We start from the raw sequence: 19,377 nt of genomic DNA, 5'->3' as shown, positions 1-19,377 counted from the left end.
ATCACTCAAAATGTGCCCTAATTTTCTTTTTTCCGCACTAATCATAATTTCTATGGCAAAATTAACCTCCTCATTGTGTTCCTTTTAAATTAAACTACTCACTCTCTACTACTCACTCGCTGCTACTTTCTACTACTCACTCTCTACTACTCTCTCTCTACTACTCTCTACTACTCACTCTCTACTACTCACTCTCTACTACTCACTCTCTACTACTCTCTACTACTCACTCTAATGCTCTCTACTACTCTCTACCACTCTCTGTATACTACTCTACTACTCACTCTCTGCTACTCTCTACTACTCTCTCTCTCTACTACTCCCTCTCTACTACTCACTCTCTACTACTCTACTACTCTCTACTACTACTCTACTACTCACTCTCTACTACTCTCTACTACTCTCTCTCTACTACTCACTCTCAACTACTCACTCTCTACTACTCTCTCTACTACTCACTCTCTACTACTCTCTACTACTCACTCTACTACTCTCTACCACTCACTCTCTACTACTTTACTACTCACTCTCTACTACTCTCTCTCTATTACTCACTCTCTACTACTCACTCTACTACTCTCTACTACTCTCTCTCTCTACTACTCACTCTCTACTACTCACTCTCTACTACTCTACTACTCACTCTCCACTACTCACTCTCTACTACTCGCTCTCTACTACTCTCTACTACTCACTCTACTACTCACTCTCTACTACTCTACGACTCTCTACTACTCTCTCTGCTACTCACTCTCTACTACTCTCTACTAATCACTCTCTACTACTCACTCTCTACTACTCTCTACTACTCACTCTACTACTCACTCTCTACTACTCACTCTCTACTACTCTCTACTACTCTCTCTACTACACACTCTCTACTACTTGCTCTCTACTACTCACTCTACTACTCACTCTACTACTCACTCTCTACTACTCCCTACTACTGACTCTACTACTCACTGTCTACTACTCTCTACTACTCACTCTCTACTACTCCACTATTCTCTACTAATCACTCTCTACTACTCACTCTGTACTACACTCTACTACTCACTCTCTACTACTCTCTACTACTCACTCTCTACTACTCTCTCTCTACTACTCACTCTCTACTACTCACTCTCTACTACACTCTACTACTCACTCTCTACTACTCTCTCTCTACTACTCTCTACTACTCACTCTCTACTACTCTCTACTACTCACTCTCTACTACTCTCTCTCTACTACTCTCTACTACTCACTCTACTACTCATTCTCTACTACTCATTCTCTACTACTCTCTCTCTGCTACTCAGTCTCCACTACTCACTCTCTACCACTCTCTACTACTCACTCTCTAATACCCACTCTCTACTACTCACTCTCTACTACTCTCTACTACTCACTCTACTACTCACTCTTTACTACTCTCTACTACTCTCTACTTCTCACTCTCTACTACTCTCTACTATTCACTCTCTACTACTCACTCTACTACTCTCTCCTACTCACTCTCTGCTACTCTCTCTACTACTCTCTACTACTCTCTCTCTGCTCTCTACTCTCTATTACTCATCCTCCACTCTCTACCTCTCTACCTCTCTCTCTACTACTCTCTACCTCTGTAACTTTACCTCTCTACCTCTACGTCTCTACCTCTACACCTCTACCTCTCTACCTCTCTCTACACGCACGCACACATATGCACATATATACATATGCATTTATATATGTATGTGTATATATATATATACATACATATATAAACATATATATAATCTGCATATCTATATAAATACAAATATAAATGCATGCATACATATACATATATGCATGTTATGTACATGAAATTTTGAAAAACACTAATAAAAGCAAAGCTAAAAAGCCACCTAATTAAAAACAGAATTGCTTTAACTTAAACGCGGGCGGGACCTATTGCATTTTCAATGCTTGTTTACTTTGGTTCCATCAAGAAGGCATTCAGATGTGACACATTTGCCATACATTCTGAATGGTAGCACTCTAGTTCCTCATTAGATCACTGTAGTAAAGCTACTGCTCACCAGGGAAGTCTGCTGCTGGTGTTCAAAGTGCATGTTTCAGTCTGCATGTCAGAACTTTTTAATGAAATAGAAGAGGATTTGAGAAGTCAAAATGTGCCCTAATTTTTCTTTCTGCAGCACTAATCATAATTTCTATGGCAAAATGAACCCCCTCATTTTGTTCCTTTGCAAATTGAATGTTTTAAGTGTTACCACTTTATTCCAATCAAGATGGCTTCAGGTGTGCCATACATTTATCATAAGTAGGAGTGTCAGCGCTCTAGTTGTTCTTTGGAACACTCTGGGAAGCTGCAGTAGAACACAAAGGAATCAAATGACAGTCTCTGCCCTTGTTGGATGTACATGTTTACTGAGAATGTCAGACTTCATTCTCACATGACTAAGAAAGATAATGTGAATTTACAGAAAATATGCTCTCAGTTTAGCTTATAGATCACCTTCCAAAGCTCTGTGGGAAAAGCATGTGAAAATAGTTTTCTCTCAAACGTGATTCATGATATCCCAGCAGAAGGCTTTTTCACATGGTAAAATCACCTTAGAACATACCACAATTCCTAAAATTAGTATGGTACCATCAACAAATGATTTAAAATGTAACTAAAGTCTTAAAACCTTCTATTAACTGCAATGCTTTTTATTTTAATGAGGTGCTATCATGTATATTGGTCCCAAGATGGCTGCCAACACTTCTTGGATGAAGTGCTGACAGCCAATCAGATCTCACGATGAGATGTGTGGTTAGGCTCCGCCCAGATATATATGTGATTTTACTTTTGATTTTCTCAGGAACTACTGGACGGATTTACACCATTTAAGCAAAAGGCACGACTCTGAACCAAGGTCTACCTTTCTGCCAAATTTGGTGTAATTCCGTTCAGCAGTTCGGGCTGTAGCTGCGTCAACAGGTCCTATGGGAAATTGCACGGGGAAAACGCGTTTTGGGATCCCCCTTTTTCTCAGCCCCCGCTTGACGAATCACCATGAAACTTTCAGGATAGGAGCGGACCGGAGCTGGCCAAAAGTTTGGAAAATTTTGAGAAGATTCGTCAACCGGCGCCAGACTTATTGGGAATAGAATGTTGCGGATTTCCTATGGAAAATAGGTCCTAACTATAACTACATTCTGGCGACCGCCAGTAGGTAATATATATATATATATATATATATATATTCCCTACTTGTGACATGTAAGGGTGGAGCTAAAATTACGCTGATTCAGCAACAAAGTCCAACAAAGTAATAGTCTTGGCTGCTAGTGGCGACATGAAGTTAAGGAACATTTATGATATTTGTGGTCTCTAATAACCAGCAAATACGTCTGATGGAGTGCAAAGTCAATAAAGTTGATGTTTCAAACCAATACCATTAGATGAATACGAAATTGTAATGAATCTCCAGGCAGTCTTTAACATATGGTATTTACTGTAATTGATCTTTCCATTGTGGGAATAGATCACTTCCAACATTAACAAGCATTTGCAATGCAGTAGTTCTAGCATTTGCTAGAGTTTGAGCTATTGGCATTGTGAATTATAATGTCTTTAATTCATGTGCTTTGAAAAGCTGCAAGCAGTGCATAAACACGCACTTTGTACTTATAGTCATTGCTTACGAGAAGAAAGGCTGGCAGTAACTGCACCTCTTTTACTGCCAGCCTTGCTTCTCCTAAGCAAGGACTCTGAGTACAAAGTGCGTTTAAGCACTGCTTGCAGGTTTTTAAAACACATAAATAAAAGGCATTGTCATTTACACACTGCTTGCAGGTTTTCAAAACACATAAATAAAAGGCATTGTCATTTACAATGCCAATAGCTCAAGCTCTTGCAAATGCAAGACCTATTGCATTGCAAATACTCATCTTACAAGATAAAAGGAAATTAGTTCAACAGAAATCCATTTGCAGAGTATTACAAACTCTTCCCAAAGCGTATTTTCCCCACTGGGCCTTTAGCTATGCAGCCGGGGCAAGACATGTTTATTTATTTCTTTGAAGTTGTTTTCATCCGATCACAAAGGGCATCAGTCTCTGCGTTTAGAAGGAAGCAAGGCAGAAAACAAGCTAGATATCCAGAAAAGGCAGCTGCTGAAAGAAACATGCTGGTTTTTGAATTAGCATTAGAAGTAGCAAGGGCAATTGCAGAATCGTGGCACGTGATGTGATCCTGAGCAAATGTCTCAAGCTTGTTCCTCGTTTCTCTTGTTTCTAAAATGTAGAATGTTTAAAGGTTGAGATGGGGAAATGTGTTTTATACAAAACTCAGCATTTCATCTAAAACACTTTTGGAAAAGTTTCAAAGTGGTGAAAGTTACGAAATTGGTGGCCCTGAGGCGGCAGCAGCCATAGGAAGGCAGGGACCGTGACACCAGGCCCTGCATTTCAAAAGCAGGAGAGAGGAGGAGGCAGCTGCAGCCAATATGGACCTCTACCTTTGAATGCACAGCAAATGTGTCAAGATAAGAGCAAGATTTACAGCCCTGTTTACAACAAAGCTCTGTAAACCATAAGCACTGGTCTCGAGTGCTTTAGCTTAAAGAAAGAAATAGTGCTCACAAGCTCTGAGTAACAACACGTGTAACTGGGGCAGTCCTTGAAAATGGGCGGAGCTTTAAAAGCCCATATCCTGAATGCAGCATGTCTCACAGGGACAGCGCAAAGCCTGCCTCGTGACACCTAAAAACATTTTTCGGCTCCATATGGACCTGCACTTTTTTAAGACCATCTTAGATAGTCATCCAGCAGACCCTACATCTCAACTATGTGAAGCTAATCTGCTGCTAGCAGATCTTGCAATGGCATTAGGCATGAAAACAATTCCTTCAGAATAGAAATGTGGCAATAAAATATCAATTCACATCTAGTGGTCGAGTGGTTGTTCACACACAGTGTGCACTATATAGACCCAAACCTGACTATGCCCAAGCATAAAACAATTACACTCTAGAATAGACTAGGTACATTTCCACAGGAGAACAAACTTCAGTGTAGTCCAACTATACCATCTCCTGTATAATGTAACACAAACATAATAGAGTAACCTATGCTATTTCACATATGTTTAACTTTTAAAATTGTCAGATGTCACAGTCTGCATTGTAGATCGTGAGAGACGGCTTACAGCTTTCTGCTATAATTACTAAGGGCTGATTACGACTATGGAAGTCCATTGGACCGCCGTAGTTGCGGGGTGGTCCATGGACCACCAGACGGGCAGTCCACTCACCATATTACAACTAAGGAGGGTGGACTGCCACTGGACCGCTGCTCCCGCTGGGGATCCATGATCCTGCTGCAGTGGCGCAGCGGTCAGAGGAAGTAATATGCTGGCAGTGCCGCTGGGGCACTGCCGAGCATATTACGAGTTTCCTCACTGCCCTTCTTGGTCATGGTATAGTCGTATAGCGGTGAGCACACCATGAAAAGGGTGGCAGTGAGGAAACTAAGGGGCCCTTACAGGGCCCCCCTGTTGCCTCTGTGCATGGGGGTGCATGCAGGAGGGTACATGGTGTGCCCCCATGTATTTCTGCACCCCTGCTCTTGCACGGGAAGAAATGCATGTTATGGTGCATTTCTACCAGTGCAGGAACGTTGCAGCGCTACCACGGCAGTGCCTTTCTGAGGCTCCCCTTTGAGCCTTAGGAAGGCACCGCCGAGGGACCACCTCCAGGAATCTGTAAACCGGCGAGCGGTCTGACTATGGGTTTGGCGCTCTTCCTGCAGGGTGCTGGGATGGTGGCCCGCAGGAAGACCCCCAAACTCATAATCAGGCCCTAAATGTTTAATCCTGTACGTTTTGTTTTACTGAATGACAATCTATATACAAGAATGTTATCCCATTTGCTTCTGAACTTTATTATAGTGGAGACTTTGAATATTGCCACTTTCTCAATTCAAAAATAAAGTTCCTCTTTTCCTCAAAAGTACATTTATCTTTTTTCCGAGGAGCCAGGAATAAGCTCACCTAAAATACATACTACCATTATGGGTGATTCTTCATTAACTTCTTTTGCTGGGAGAAGCACCTGTGTAGATTGCTTTTCATTGCCCTACTATTGCTCCTTAGTATAACAGTTAGATTGCTTTTCCTGAAATGGGGAGTAACTGCTCGGACCCAGTTAACACCAGGTCCTTCTTAGGGCACTTTTCTCAATTCGGGGTTTAACTGCCCATAAAACAGACGGAAAGTGTCAGGGGGACTGCCATGAGGGCGAGGGAGGAAAAAGAATGGATGGGAGACAGGTGAATCTGGGCATTCTTCGGTCTGTTTGAGGGTAGTGTTGTCCTATCCACCCTTGCTACTGCACAGGGTTGGGTAGGGCGTGTTACTGCCCACAGCTCCTGCCCATGCATATTTCGTTAACAAAAAATAAAAAAATCAAAGAACTTGAAAGTCAAAACACTTCTTACTCATCCCTTTCAGATTGCTGCTGACTTGTTGGTATGATTTTATTTAGATTTGCTATGACCACAATTAAACACCAGAGTGCGCACTTGCCCATATTTTTGGAACGAGATCCAATGAGTTGCTGCTATGATTGATAAGAGCAAATTAGAATGTATTTGCCGCACATTTAATTTGTGCAGTTGGCCATAAAAAATAGCAGTGGGGATTTACTTTGGGGGATGCCAGCTTCTACCATAAGAGTCAAGAAAGTCTGGCTGTCGGGAAATTAGGTAATTAGGTTCGTTGTTGGTTTGATGGGGAGCAGCTGAGAGAGGGGCCCCTTTCTAGTCGGCTAGTGGAGCCAGTTCACTATAGTGGGATCAAAGGAATGTGGCCAGTAGGTGTCAACCAACATGAGGGCTTCACAGACATGGGTTTCTCCATCAATAAAGTCCATTAGTTTGATTGCCAGGGCCGGTTCTAGGATTTTTGGGGCCCTGGGGAAGGGGAATATGCAGTGCCCCTCTAATTTATATAAGTGACACCTTCTGGGGTGCAGAAACCTCTTTGTGGAAACTTCTCCTGGGCCTCAGCTCCTCCTCTCAGCCTCCAACGAGCACCTCTTTTACAGCTCATATTGGGCTGATGCAATGCTTAATTTGTAAAATTTTAAGTGACAGGGCTCTGACCAGGAGGCCACTGCAGCTTGCACCACCCATCGCCCCAGTCATCGCTGCCAAAACAACCACTAACCATCCCTCTCGCATGTAAATGCGACACTTCAGATTATTCCAGGTCCCCAAAGCTAAAGGAATGGCTGGGGAGGCAGATTTTAGAATTTTTTTTAATGTATATTGCTTTCCTAAACAACTGTTATACTGCTCATTACTAGATTACATGAGCAGCGCCACCTTGTGGCAGTCTGCCCTAAGTGTGATGTTGACAATTGGTAAATTAGGTGCCGGTGCCTAGCACCGGAAAGCTCCTGCTCAAATTAAGCACTGGGCTGATGGTGTGAGAATTGCTTGGGGGCTGAGAGTTAAAATTGCAGGGACGTTAAAGTGCTGACAGTGGACGTCCTGCAGTGTCTCTGAATGGGCAGCCCAGCAAAAGGCCTAATTGCAGGGCACACCTGCAAAATGTGTTTCCTTGCAACTGGGACAAGAGAAAGTGTCCCCCTCCCCTAAGCATATTCATGCCATCCCTGAGGGGCCCAGGTTGGGGGGTGGGGGGGGAGAGGTTCGGCTACCATGGGCCCAAGTGTTACGAGACACTTTTTTTTCAATTGGATCGGCAGGGGTACCTGAGCACCGGTGGTGTGTTGCACTTGTGCGGGCCCCATGCTGGTAGGCTGAGTGCGAGGCCCTGGGCAGCTGCCCACACTGCCCATGCCTTTCGCCCGCCCTGTTGATTGCTACAGTCATAGGTAGCCTTCATATTTTGTAACAGAAGGGGTACATAACGGCCTGAAGGAACTACCTGATCCGTGGGCAGCGTCACGAGAGGGTAAGGTTAAACAGAAACCTTTAGCATACAAACTACTCAGGTTCGATCCCAGCTTGTCACCATACCCACATGGGTAGGCCAACCTACAAATACGCATTCTATCCTAGAACGGCACCTGGCACCCTTAATTTATCTGATTATTGTGTACAATTCTACCTTTCCCCGAAGGTAGCACGCACTCTGGCATTAACATGTTGCGGGTGTCCTTGGTAGTTTGGGAATGCCTTTTTTCAGTGGATAATGTATAACTCCCTTAACTGCTAAGGGTCTGGGTCTAATGTGATGTTTACTTGGTGACTTGGGCACATGTTTTTCAATATTTGTATACATGTATTAACCTCTTCAGTGCCCATGACGAGATAGTCTCGTCATGGAGCACGGTTGCGCTGTGCCCATGAAGAGACTATCTCGTCATGAACCCCACCCACTAGTGCAACGCCCGGCACAGCAGGGGGAAAGGGCGTGGCACTGAAGGGGTTAAGACAGCCAAGCAGGGCCTTTGAGGCAGCTTACGACGGTTTGTTTATGTACGACATTGCATCTTTGTGGTACCCCTCTGGAGAGTGGGGATGCGGAGACGTTGGTACCAATGTGTGCCATTGGGGTCCTCTGGTCCCTGCTATCTCGCCTGGTGCAGGTTTGGATTAGGGGGCTGGACTGGCCCCGGGCGTGGTGCTATTCTGTGGACAACGGGCTGGCGAAAGGGGGGGGCTGACCTCACAGTGGTCCTGGATCTCTCCTGCTCAACCCCAGGATGTCCGGTGGGGGCTGTGCCTGTGTTCAGGTACCCCAGCAGGGCTGGTACACTATGCGGTGCCCTGGATTTGAGTTTTTATGGTGCCCCTGTGGGATGGGGGGATGGTGGAGAAGTTGGAACCAAGGTGTGCCAATGTGATCCCTGTGTCCCTCCCATTGTGCCTGGTGCAGAATGGGATTCTGGGACCGGTCTAGCCTCTGGATGGGGTGTTATTCGTGCAAGCAACATGCTGGCGCGGGGGGGGCTGACCTTCTGAAGGTCCTGGAACTCTCCTGCCCTACTCTGCAATGCCTGGTTTAAAATGGGGGTGCTGCGTCTGAGTTCAGGTGCCCTGACAGGGCTGCTGCGCTATGCAGGGCCCCGGTTTTGAGTATGTGGTACCCCTCTGAGATGAAGGGAGGATGGAAAGGTTGGGCAAAGGGCTGGTGGTGGGGGTTGCGACCTTACGGTGGTTCTGGAACTCTCCTACCCTACCCCAGAATGCCTGGTTTGAACTGTGGGGACTGCGCTTGTGTTCATGTACCCTGGAAGGGCTGGTGCACTCTGCGGTGCCCTGAATTTGAGTTTGTGGTACCCTTCTGGGATGCTAGTGGGTGGAGAAGGCGGTCCTCCGTGTGTCATCTTCTATCACGCATGGTGCAAAAGTGGATTCTAAGATGAGATAGACCCCTGGATGGGGTGTTATTTTGTGTGGACAGCAGGCGGGCTGGAGGGGCGCCCAGTGGTCTTGGGACTACACAGCCTTGCCCCACAATGCTTTGCTTGACCCATTGGTGTGTAGCCACTGTGTGCCGGTACACCGGCAGGGCTGGTGCACTATGCGGTGCCCTAGGAGTTGACTTTTCTGTTACCTCTCTGGGATGGATGGGATGTGGATAAGTTGGTTCAAATGTGTGCCTGTAAAACCTTCTTATACTTATGCATGGATGCTCTGGGTGTACCTCGAGAGGCATCACAAGTTGCGACCTTCTGGTACATGGCACACAGCCGGTCACATGTCAAGGTGTTTTTGTTGCTCCTTGAAAGGCAAAATCTGTTATTTGCTAGTGCACCATTCTACCTCCTTGTATGTTTTTTACCTACTAAAGGATATCTGCTAAGAAAATACCTGTTTTCTTGACTGACTCTGTTAGACCCGGCCCTCGTAACATGGCTAGACCTGACCCCTGCACCTCACACCAGCCCCCAAACCCACGGCCTAGCCGATCCTTCCCACCAGAACTCGCACGCACCCAACCCGGACTTCCCCGTCCGTGGCCTTCTGCCCTTCGGCCACACCGGGCCCGCGTGCCCACTTCATGCAACAAGATGGCCGCCCGGCCCCAGCGCGACCCTGGCCTAGAGGCGCCACTCCAGCTGGAGGACATCACGCTCCCCTTGGGATGAGAGAGGGAGGAGCAGTTTCTATCACACCTCTGCGCTTCCCTGGGACGGTGGGTTTCGATCGACCTGCCGGCCTCCCCGAGGGCTGGCTCCACGCCTGCTGGGTGTCTGGGACTCCTCCCGACCCGGCCCTGAAAGGATCAAAAGACAATGGCAGGAAACCCCAACAAGCGACCCCCAGGTGACAAGACCCCTGCCTGCACAGACTCCGGACATCAAAGAGGAGTCGCCCTATAACAAGGGGTGCTCTGGGACTGTCCGGCAGATTCGCGTTGGAACACCTGAGCCCTGCTGAGTGACTCGCGGCTCCCTGAAGATCGTAAGACCTCCGAACTTGTGCTTGAGCCCTGCTGAGCGACTCGCGGCTCCCTGAAGATCGTAAGACCTCCGAACTTATGCTTGAGACCTGCTGAGCGACTCGCGGCTCCCTGAAGATCGTAAGACCTCCGAACTTATGCTTGAGCCCTGCTGAGTGACTCGCGGCTCCCTGAAGATCGTAAGACCTCCGAACTTGTGTTTGAGCCTTGCTGAGTGACTCGCGGCTCCTCGAAGATCGTAAGACCACCGAACTTGTAACCGAGCCCCGCTGAGTGACTCGCGGCTCCCACAGACTCCCTTGGTCCCGCCGGACCCAACGACGACAAGCGTATCCCCCAGCTCGAGGATTGTGAGCTGTGCGACGGGTACCCTCCTGCATTTGATCCATATCCCCAAAGACTGTCCCGCTACCTCCTACTCCCCTCCAAGACTCTGAGAGCCCACGCTCTGCTTGTATATATTTGCCGTGCTGATCATAAAGATCCTACCACTCCAATCTGATAAAGATTTGCTCGTAAGAACTCCTCGTGTGGTATCTCTCTGTCGTGTGGTGCCGAGTGTGCGATCCTAGATACGAGGTTCCTCCCCTGAGGAGTCTCCCGCCAGTGCCCGGCTACGATACCTCGAGGGTGGGTCTCAGGGCAGTCAGGGCCCCCTCCGGGCCCCTCTGAGGTCGCCTTCTAACATTGGTGGCAGCGGTGGGATTCGGGCCCATAATCTAGAGATCGTACAGTGAACGGTTGACGCACTACCGACAAAGATGGCAGAAGGAAACGCCGTGGTTCTCATAGAAGACGACGCCAGTACCGTGTTCCAGGTGGAACAGCTGGAAGAGTACACTCACAAAGAACTAAAACAATTCTGTAAGGAACTCAGAATCGCTACCACTGGTCTCAACACCTAAGAAGATATGCAAAAGGCACTGAAAGCTTGGGTGGATTCTGGAGCCTCCCGGCCAGAAGGAGCGGGGGAGCCCCACGACGAAGCTGGACCCTCCCAAGGAGAACGCAGCAGCAACCAGGTGCGAGGCTTCGTACCAGATGGGGGCCTATCCCCGGAGGAACTCGTAGACAGAGAAAAAAGTCGCCATCACAAGCTCGAATTAGCCAAACTCAAAATTGAGGGCGAGCTGAAATTAGCCGAGAAAAAGCTAGCAGTAGAACAGTTGCGAGTACAAGGAGAACTAGAAGAGAAGAAACTCCAACGAGAACACGAGGGAAAGAGACTTAAACTGGAACATGAACGCAGCCTGAAGGAAATAGAACTGAAAGCAAGAAGCGAAGAAACGCGGCCCCCGGGGAACCGGGAGGCGGCCGCCCCGACGGAACAGAAGGTCCACATCCCGAAGGATGTGGTCAAAGAATATTACAAAAATGATGACATTCAGCAGTGGTTCCGGGCCTACGAGGTCGCCATGACCTCCCATCGGGTCCCACAGAAGGATTGGGGGGCTGGGTTATGGGGACGATTCCTGAGCGAAGGGAGAGACACCCTGCTCGACCTACCCACTTCCATGCAAACATCCTATGAACACATGAAAGCGGCCCTCCTCACAAGGTACGGCCTCACCCCGGAGATGTACCGCCAGCGGTTCCGGGACTGCAGGAAGATCCCGGGTACCACCTGGGTGGAATATGTGAATTTCTTCAGCCGCGCCTTCGATGGATGGATCAAGGGCAGCAAGGTAACCACCCTGGAAGAACTAACAGACCTTATGCTGTGGGAACACCTGGCGGCCAACTGCTTTGTGGAACTCCGCCAGCATCTGCTCGACAGCAAGCTCACGGACCCAAGAAAGCTGGCTGTCGAGGCGGATCGCTGGACCAACACCCGGGTCTCCCGGGGCCCTGTAGGAGAGTACCCCCGAGCCAGTCAGGGACCACCTCGCCAGAGAGGGGGGGAAACCAGGGAGGACAGAGAGAGTCCCAGGCTAGTCCCCCGAAGTCCCAACCTCCACCTTTCCCGGCACCCCCACCAGCTGTATCCGCCCCCCCCTTAGACGGGGGCACCGGGTAACCATCACTTGTTTCCGTTGCCAGAAGCCCGGGCATTACGCCAACGACCCTGAATGCCCCATGGCCCCACGCACCACCCAGGCAGCACCCCCTGCTAGACAGATAGCCAATGTAGCCCTGGGGGAGGAGGTTGAGGAGGCCGAGGAGTGGGAACCCGCCGCTATGGCCCTAGTATCCTTAGGAGATAGAGAGATGGTCCCTGGGAGCTTCCTGCCCTCTAACACAAAGAAATATGGGCAGCTCGTAACAATCAATGGCCACCAAGTAGAAGCCCTCCGTGACACCGGGGCCAGCATCACCGGTGTCCTTAGCCATTTAGTACACGAAGACCAGGTCCTCCCCAACGTCTTTTGCCCTGTCATTTCAGCCGACAACACAGAAAGCCTATGTAAGGTAGCCCTGGTGCCCTTTGAGTGGGGAGGGGTGGTCGGTAAACTGAAGGTTGCAGTGAGAACCTCCCAGCCCGTCGACTGTCTCCTGGGGAACGACCTGGAAAGTTCCCCCTGGGGACAAGTTGAGCGCAAGACCCACCTAGGGATGATGGGCCTCCCTGCGTGGGTGTGCGCCACCACTCGATCCATGGTGGCTCGACTGACCCCCCTGAGGGAAGTCGACGACGCCCCGACCCCTGAAGATAGGATGGTCCCAGCCGAGGGTCCCCCCATTACCCCACCAGAAGAGTCGATCGCCAGTGACGAACCCCCGCCTTCCGACTCCACCCCAGTCACCGAGTTCGGCGATCTGCCCGAATTAGCCCAGTGGCGCCACGAAGGGGGCCCCTCCCGAGAAGAGTTCTGCCGAGAGCAGGCTACCTGTCCCTCCCTGGACGGGCCCCGGCAACAGGCAGAGGCCCAGGCCGCAGGCGACCAGATGGGGACGCACCGGGTGTATTGGGAGAATGACCTCCTGTACAGCGAAAAGAAGTCGGTGGAGCTAGGGTCCGGCCGGGTGCTGGTGGTACCCCTACGCTTCCGAAACCTCCTCCTGGGCTTGGCCCACGATGTCCCCCTCGCAGGCCACTTGGGCCAGGACAAAACGTACAGTCGCCTCGTGACCCACTTCTACTGGCCCAGAATGAAAGCAGATGTAGGAGCCCACTGCAAGTCCTGTCCCACGTGCCAGGCCAGTGGTAAGAGCAGAGGGAAGAGCAAGGCTCCCCTCCAACCCTTCCCTGTCGTCAGTACCCCTTTTGAGCGGGTCGGGATCAACATTGTAGGGCCCCTGGACCCCCGAACTTCCCAAGGGCACCAGTTCATCCTCGTCCTGGTGGACCATGCCACCCGTTACCCTGAGGCCATCCCCCTGCGCACCATCACGGCCCCCGTGGTGGGCCGGGCGTTGATGGGAATCTTCTCCCGCATGGGTTTCCCCCGCGAGGTCGTGAGCGATCGCGGTACCAACTTTATCTCCCGATACATGAAGTCCTTATGGCAACAATGCGGGGTGTCCTATAAGTTCACCACCCCGTACCACCCCCAAGGAAACGGCTTGGTAGAGCGGTTTAACCGGACTCTGAAGGGGATGATCACGGGCCTGGAAGAGCCCCTCCGGCGTAAGTGGGACATCCTGCTCCCCTGCCTCCTATTCGCATACCGCGAAGTACCCCAGAAATCCTTGGGGTTCAGCCCCTTTGAGTTACTCTATGGGCACCCCGTCAGGGGGCCCCTCAGCCTGGTCAAGGAAGGCTGGGAGGCGGCGCCTCGAGGCCCCCCCCGAGATGTGTTCCGTTACGTCCTGACCCTCCGAAATCAGACTAGAAGGTTCCGAGAGATGGCCGAGGCCAACCTGGAGGCGAGTCAGGAGGAGATGAAGCGCTGGTACGACCAGAACGCCACTCTGGTCGAGTTTCAGCCGGGCCAGCAGGTATGGGTCATGGCCCCCGTGAAACCCTGCGCCCTCCAGGATAAATGGACCGGGCCCTTCAAAGTGGTTGAGCGGAAGAGCCAGGTCACGTACTTGGTGGACGTCCAGTCCCCCCGGGACCCCCTCCGGGTCCTCCACGTGAACCGCCTCAAGCCCCACTTTGTGCGAACGGAGCTGAGCCTCCAACTGGCCACTGATGATGGGTCCGAGGAGGAGTCAGATCCTCTCCCCGATCTCCTGTGCACCAAAGAGAAGGACGGCTCCGTAGAGGGAGTGAGCCTCTCCCCGTCTCTCACTCCCCAACAGCGTGAGGATTGCCGCCAGCTCCTAGGGCAGTTTCCGGACCTTTTCTCCCTGGTCCCCAAGGTCACCGACTGGTGTGTCCATGATGTGGATACCGGGGACAGCCCACCAGTGAGACACCGAGCCTACCGAGTCCCTGATCGGGTCCGGTCCTGTATCCAAGCCGAAGTCTCGAAAATGTTGACCCTAGGCGTGATCGAACCCTCAGACAGCCCCTGGGCCAGCCCCGTGGTCCTGGTCCCAAAAGCAGCTGCCCCCGGGGTCGCACCAGAACTCCGCTTCTGCGTGGACTACCGGGGACTCAATGAAGTCACCCGAGCCGATGCCCACCCCATTCCCCGAGCCGACGAGCTCATTGACCGGCTCGGGGCTGCTCGGTTCCTCAGCACCTTCGATCTCACCTGCGGCTACTGGCAAATTGTGCTCACAGAAGGAGCCAAGGAGCGGTCCACCTTCTCCACCCCGGATGGGCACTATCGCTTTCGCGTGATGCCCTTCGGGATGAAAAATGCCCCGGCCACCTTCCAGCGACTGGTAAATAGAGTCCTGGCCGGCAGGAAAAATTCAGTGCCGCATATCTCGACGATATCGCAGTTTTTAGCTCTGAGTGGAGTGAGCACCTCCAGCACCTTCGGAGGGTGCTGACCGCCCTGCGCCAGGTAGGCCTCACTGTGAAAGCCAGCAAGTGCCAGATTGGGCAAGGTTCGGTAACCTACCTGGGGCACCAGGTCGGAAGCGGGCAGGTCGCCCCTCTACAGCCCAAAATCGACGCCATCCTAGCCTGGGAACCCCCCACTACCCAAACGGAGGTCCGAGCCTTTCTGGGCCTCACGGGCTACTACCGGAGATTCATCCGGAATTACGGCAGCCTGGTCGGTCCCCTCACGGGACTCACGTCCAAAAAGCAGCCCAAGAAGGTGCAATGGTCCCCTGCCTGCCAAGAGGAGTTTGAGGCCCTGAAAGCGGCCATGTGTACTGCCCCCGTCCTCCAGGCCCCCGACTACTCCAAAGAGTTTGTGGTACAAACTGATGCCTCCGAGCATGGCATCGGGGCAGTCCTCTCCCAGGTGAATGACCAAGGCCTAGACCAGCCCGTAGCCTTCCTCAGCCGAAGGCTATTGCCCAGGGAACAGAGATGGAGCACCATCGAGCGAGAGGCATTCGCCGTAGTCTGGGCCCTCAAGAAACTACGCCCTTACCTGTTCGGCACCCATTTCAAGGTCCAAACCGACCATCGCCCCTTGCGATGGCTCATGCAGATGCGAGGAGAAAACCCCAAGCTACTGCGGTGGTCAATCTCCCTCCAGGGGATGGATTTCACCGTGGAACATCGCCCTGGGACTGACCACGCCAACGCCGATGGCCTCTCCCGGTTCTTCCGCCTCAGCGAAGAGAACCCCCAAGAAGATGGGTAGTTCTCTCCGGCTTTCAGCTGGGGGGGACGCCTGTTAGACCCGGCCCTCGTAACATAGCTAGACCTGACCCCTGCACCTCACACCAGCCCCCAAACCCACGGCCTAGCCGATCCTTCCCACCGGAACTCGCACGCACCCAACCCGGACTTCCCCGTCCGTGGCCTTCTGCCCTTCGGCCACACCGGGCCCGCGTGCCCACTTCATGCAACAAGATGGCCGCCCGGCCCCAGCGCGACCCTGGCCTAGGGGCGCCACTCCGGCTGGAGGACATCACGCTCCCCTTGGGATGAGAGAGGGAGGAGCAGTTTCTATCACACCTCTGCGCTTCCCTGGGACGGTGGGTTTCGATCGACCTGCCGGCCTCCCCGAGGGCTGGCTCCACGCCTGCTGGGTGTCTGGGACTCCTCCCGACCCGGCCCTGAAAGGATCAAAAGACAATGGCAGGAAACCCCAACAAGCGACCCCCAGGTGACAAGACCCCTGCCTGCACAGACTCCGGACATCAAAGAGGAGTCGCCCTATAACAAGGGGTGCTCTGGGACTGTCCGGCAGATTCGCCTTGGAACACCTGAGCCCTGCTGAGTGACTCGCGGCTCCCTGAAGATCGTAAGACCTCCGAACTTGTGCTTGAGCCCTGCTGAGCGACTCGCGGCTCCCTGAAGATCGTTAGACCTCCGAACTTATGCTTGAGCCCTGCTGAGCGACTCGCGGCTCCCTGAAGATCGTAAGACCTCCGAACTTATGCTTGAGCCCTGCTGAGTGACTCGCGGCTCCCTGAAGATCGTAAGACCTCCGAACTTGTGTTTGAGCCTTGCTGAGAGACTCGCGGCTCCTCGAAGATCGTAAGACCACCGAACTTGTAACCGAGCCCCGCTGAGTGACTCGCGGCTCCCACAGACTCCCTTGGTCCCACCGGACCCAACGACGACAAGCGTATCCCCCAGCTCGAGGATTGTGAGCTGTGCGACGGGTACGCTCCTGCATTTGATCCATATCCCCAAAGACTGTCCCGCTACCTCCTACTCCCCTCCAAGACTCTGAGAGCCCACGCTCTGCTTGTATATATTTGCCGTGCTGATCATAAAGATCCTACCACTCCAATCTGATAAAGATTTGCTCGTAAGAACTCCTCGTGTGGTGTCTCTCTGTCGTGTGGTGCCGAGTGTGCGATCCTAGATGCGAGGTTCCTCCCCTGAGGAGTCTCCCGCCATTGCCCGGCTACGATACCTCGAGGGTGGGTCTCAGGGCAGTCAGGGCCCCCTCCGGGCCCCTCTGAGGTCGCCTTCTAACAGACTCTATCGGGGTAGGCCTCTCAGTTTTAGATAACTGGTCTAGTTAGGGTATCTACAGAGGGTACATATTCTAGTCCGCTATTGTCCCTAGATGGGGGTGGGTCTAGAAAAGGGGAAGGAAGTAAGTAGACAAGAGTAATTGCAGGTAGACGATGTCATTCCAGGATCAGTGGCCTTGCTTCAGGCTACAAAGGACTCGTGGCTCAGAAGTCTTATTCAGGGTACAAAGGTTCATTGAGTGCCCTTGCGTGGAACGGTAATGGCTCCTGTGTGTAGAGGTCCAGGGATGTACCAAACTTACCGTCTGTTTAATGTTTGGGGAGCTCCCAGTTTTGTCCTGAGAGTCTTTAGTAGATGGGGCGCAAACGTTTATGAACATCAGTTTTACATAAGGGGGTGGCCGGGGAGGATTTTCCGAGGTGCTACCAAGAATGGATAAGCTAACATCTGGAATGAAACTAGGATCAGTGGGAGCTAACCTGGTGTAAACTTGCCAAAGGGTGCAAGCCTCAAGGTACAGGATGAAATTAGCGAGACAGGGCCTGGCTGCATTTGTACTGGCGGCCGAAGGATTGCCTCTGGGTTCAAGGAGGCAGAGCAATATGCCAATGTCAAGGTGCATCTGTTGGATGGAGTCCCAGGTACGCTATGCAGACACCAAAAGGGCACAGAAGAGAATATCCTGAAATGAAGGGGGTTGAGCGGGGGAAAGTTAATCTCTTAGTGTGGAGGAAGCTAAGATTTGGTGGAATCACATGGCCAGATTGAATCGATATAGGTAGCTAGGGTGGCGGGCCAGTACACATTAAGTTGCTGGCATGGCATACAGTTGGACGGTGCTGATATGGTCAGCCCGCTGGTGTACTCACTGGGGAAATGTGGGGCAGAGGTATATGCAGAAGCACCCAAGCAGTGGGGTTATTGGGGATAGAGAGCTTTGTCATCTGAGGTGCAGGCTCTTCATTCAGCAGTCGCATTGGCTTAGGGACCAGTACCGGAGCCTTCCAGCAGTGTTGGGGGAGAACACACCAAGGACCTCATTGTCCTCTGGCAGAATTTCTAGCAGCAGAACAAGGGGGCTACCCAAAGGATTGGACAGATTTACTAAACTGACCCCTTGGAGGGGTGTTGATTTGGGTGGGCATTGGGCAGGCAAGAAGGGGGTACTGGCCTGCTGGGGGTCCTGGTCTGCCCTACCCCGGGATGCCTGGAGTTGAACATTCTGATGGGATTTGCCTAGTGACAGGTGCCCCGGCAGGGATGGAGCGCTAGGCACTGCCCTGAGGTATGTGTTGGTATGGAACTGAGGGTACTGCCTATCCCTCTGTGTGATGGAGGGACGTTTCTACTAAGGTATGCTTACCAATATTCACCCGGATGCCCTTGGTTGAGGGCATGGGTGATGGTTATGGGAAAGGGGCCTCCTGCCACTTTGCATCCTGAGTGTTGCGCTGCAATGGAAAGCTGTGACAATCGCGGTGTTGCTTGCACAACCCTTTAGCTGTTTTTTCTGATCTGTCATCCTCTATTCTCATAACAACAATATTTGCTTAACTATGGCTCTACATGTATATGCGACTAAAAGGCTACGCCTTGGATGAATCACTTTAATTGCTGTTGTCTCTCTCTCTTTGAGAGTCGTTTGGAGGGGGGTGCAGAGGCTTGCACGTTGTGAGCGCACTATTACCAGGACCGGACTTTGCTGACCCTAATATTCCTGGATGTGGAGAGACTTGCAATTCCGAGCTGTGGAATTTCATCTGACATTATCACTCTGGATGAAATATCACAACTTGCACTGAGGGCGTGAGTTGCTTTTTTTTTTTGTGTTTTGTTTTTTGTTTCTGTTATATATTTGCTGTTCCCTGCTTGCGTTAAATGAAACTGTTAATAAAGAGATTTAAAAAAAAAGAAAAAGCAACAGGAATCTAAAGTGACAATGGGATTGTGCACACGTCGACGGTATATGCACAGCAATCTCTGTATCAAAACTTCACTTAGGTTAGTGTTACAGTGTTTCATCTTGCCTAATAAGCCCTGAAGAAGTCGTGGGGTATTCCCAAGACGAAACACGTGTTGGCTGGGCAACCTTTCA

The sequence above is a fragment of the Triturus cristatus genome, chromosome 9 (genome assembly GCF_964204655.1).
Source record: "Triturus cristatus chromosome 9, aTriCri1.1, whole genome shotgun sequence".
Lineage (NCBI taxonomy): Eukaryota > Metazoa > Chordata > Amphibia > Caudata > Salamandridae > Triturus > Triturus cristatus.
The sequence above is the reverse complement of the archived record's forward strand: the minus strand, read 5'-3'. Positions refer to the sequence as shown.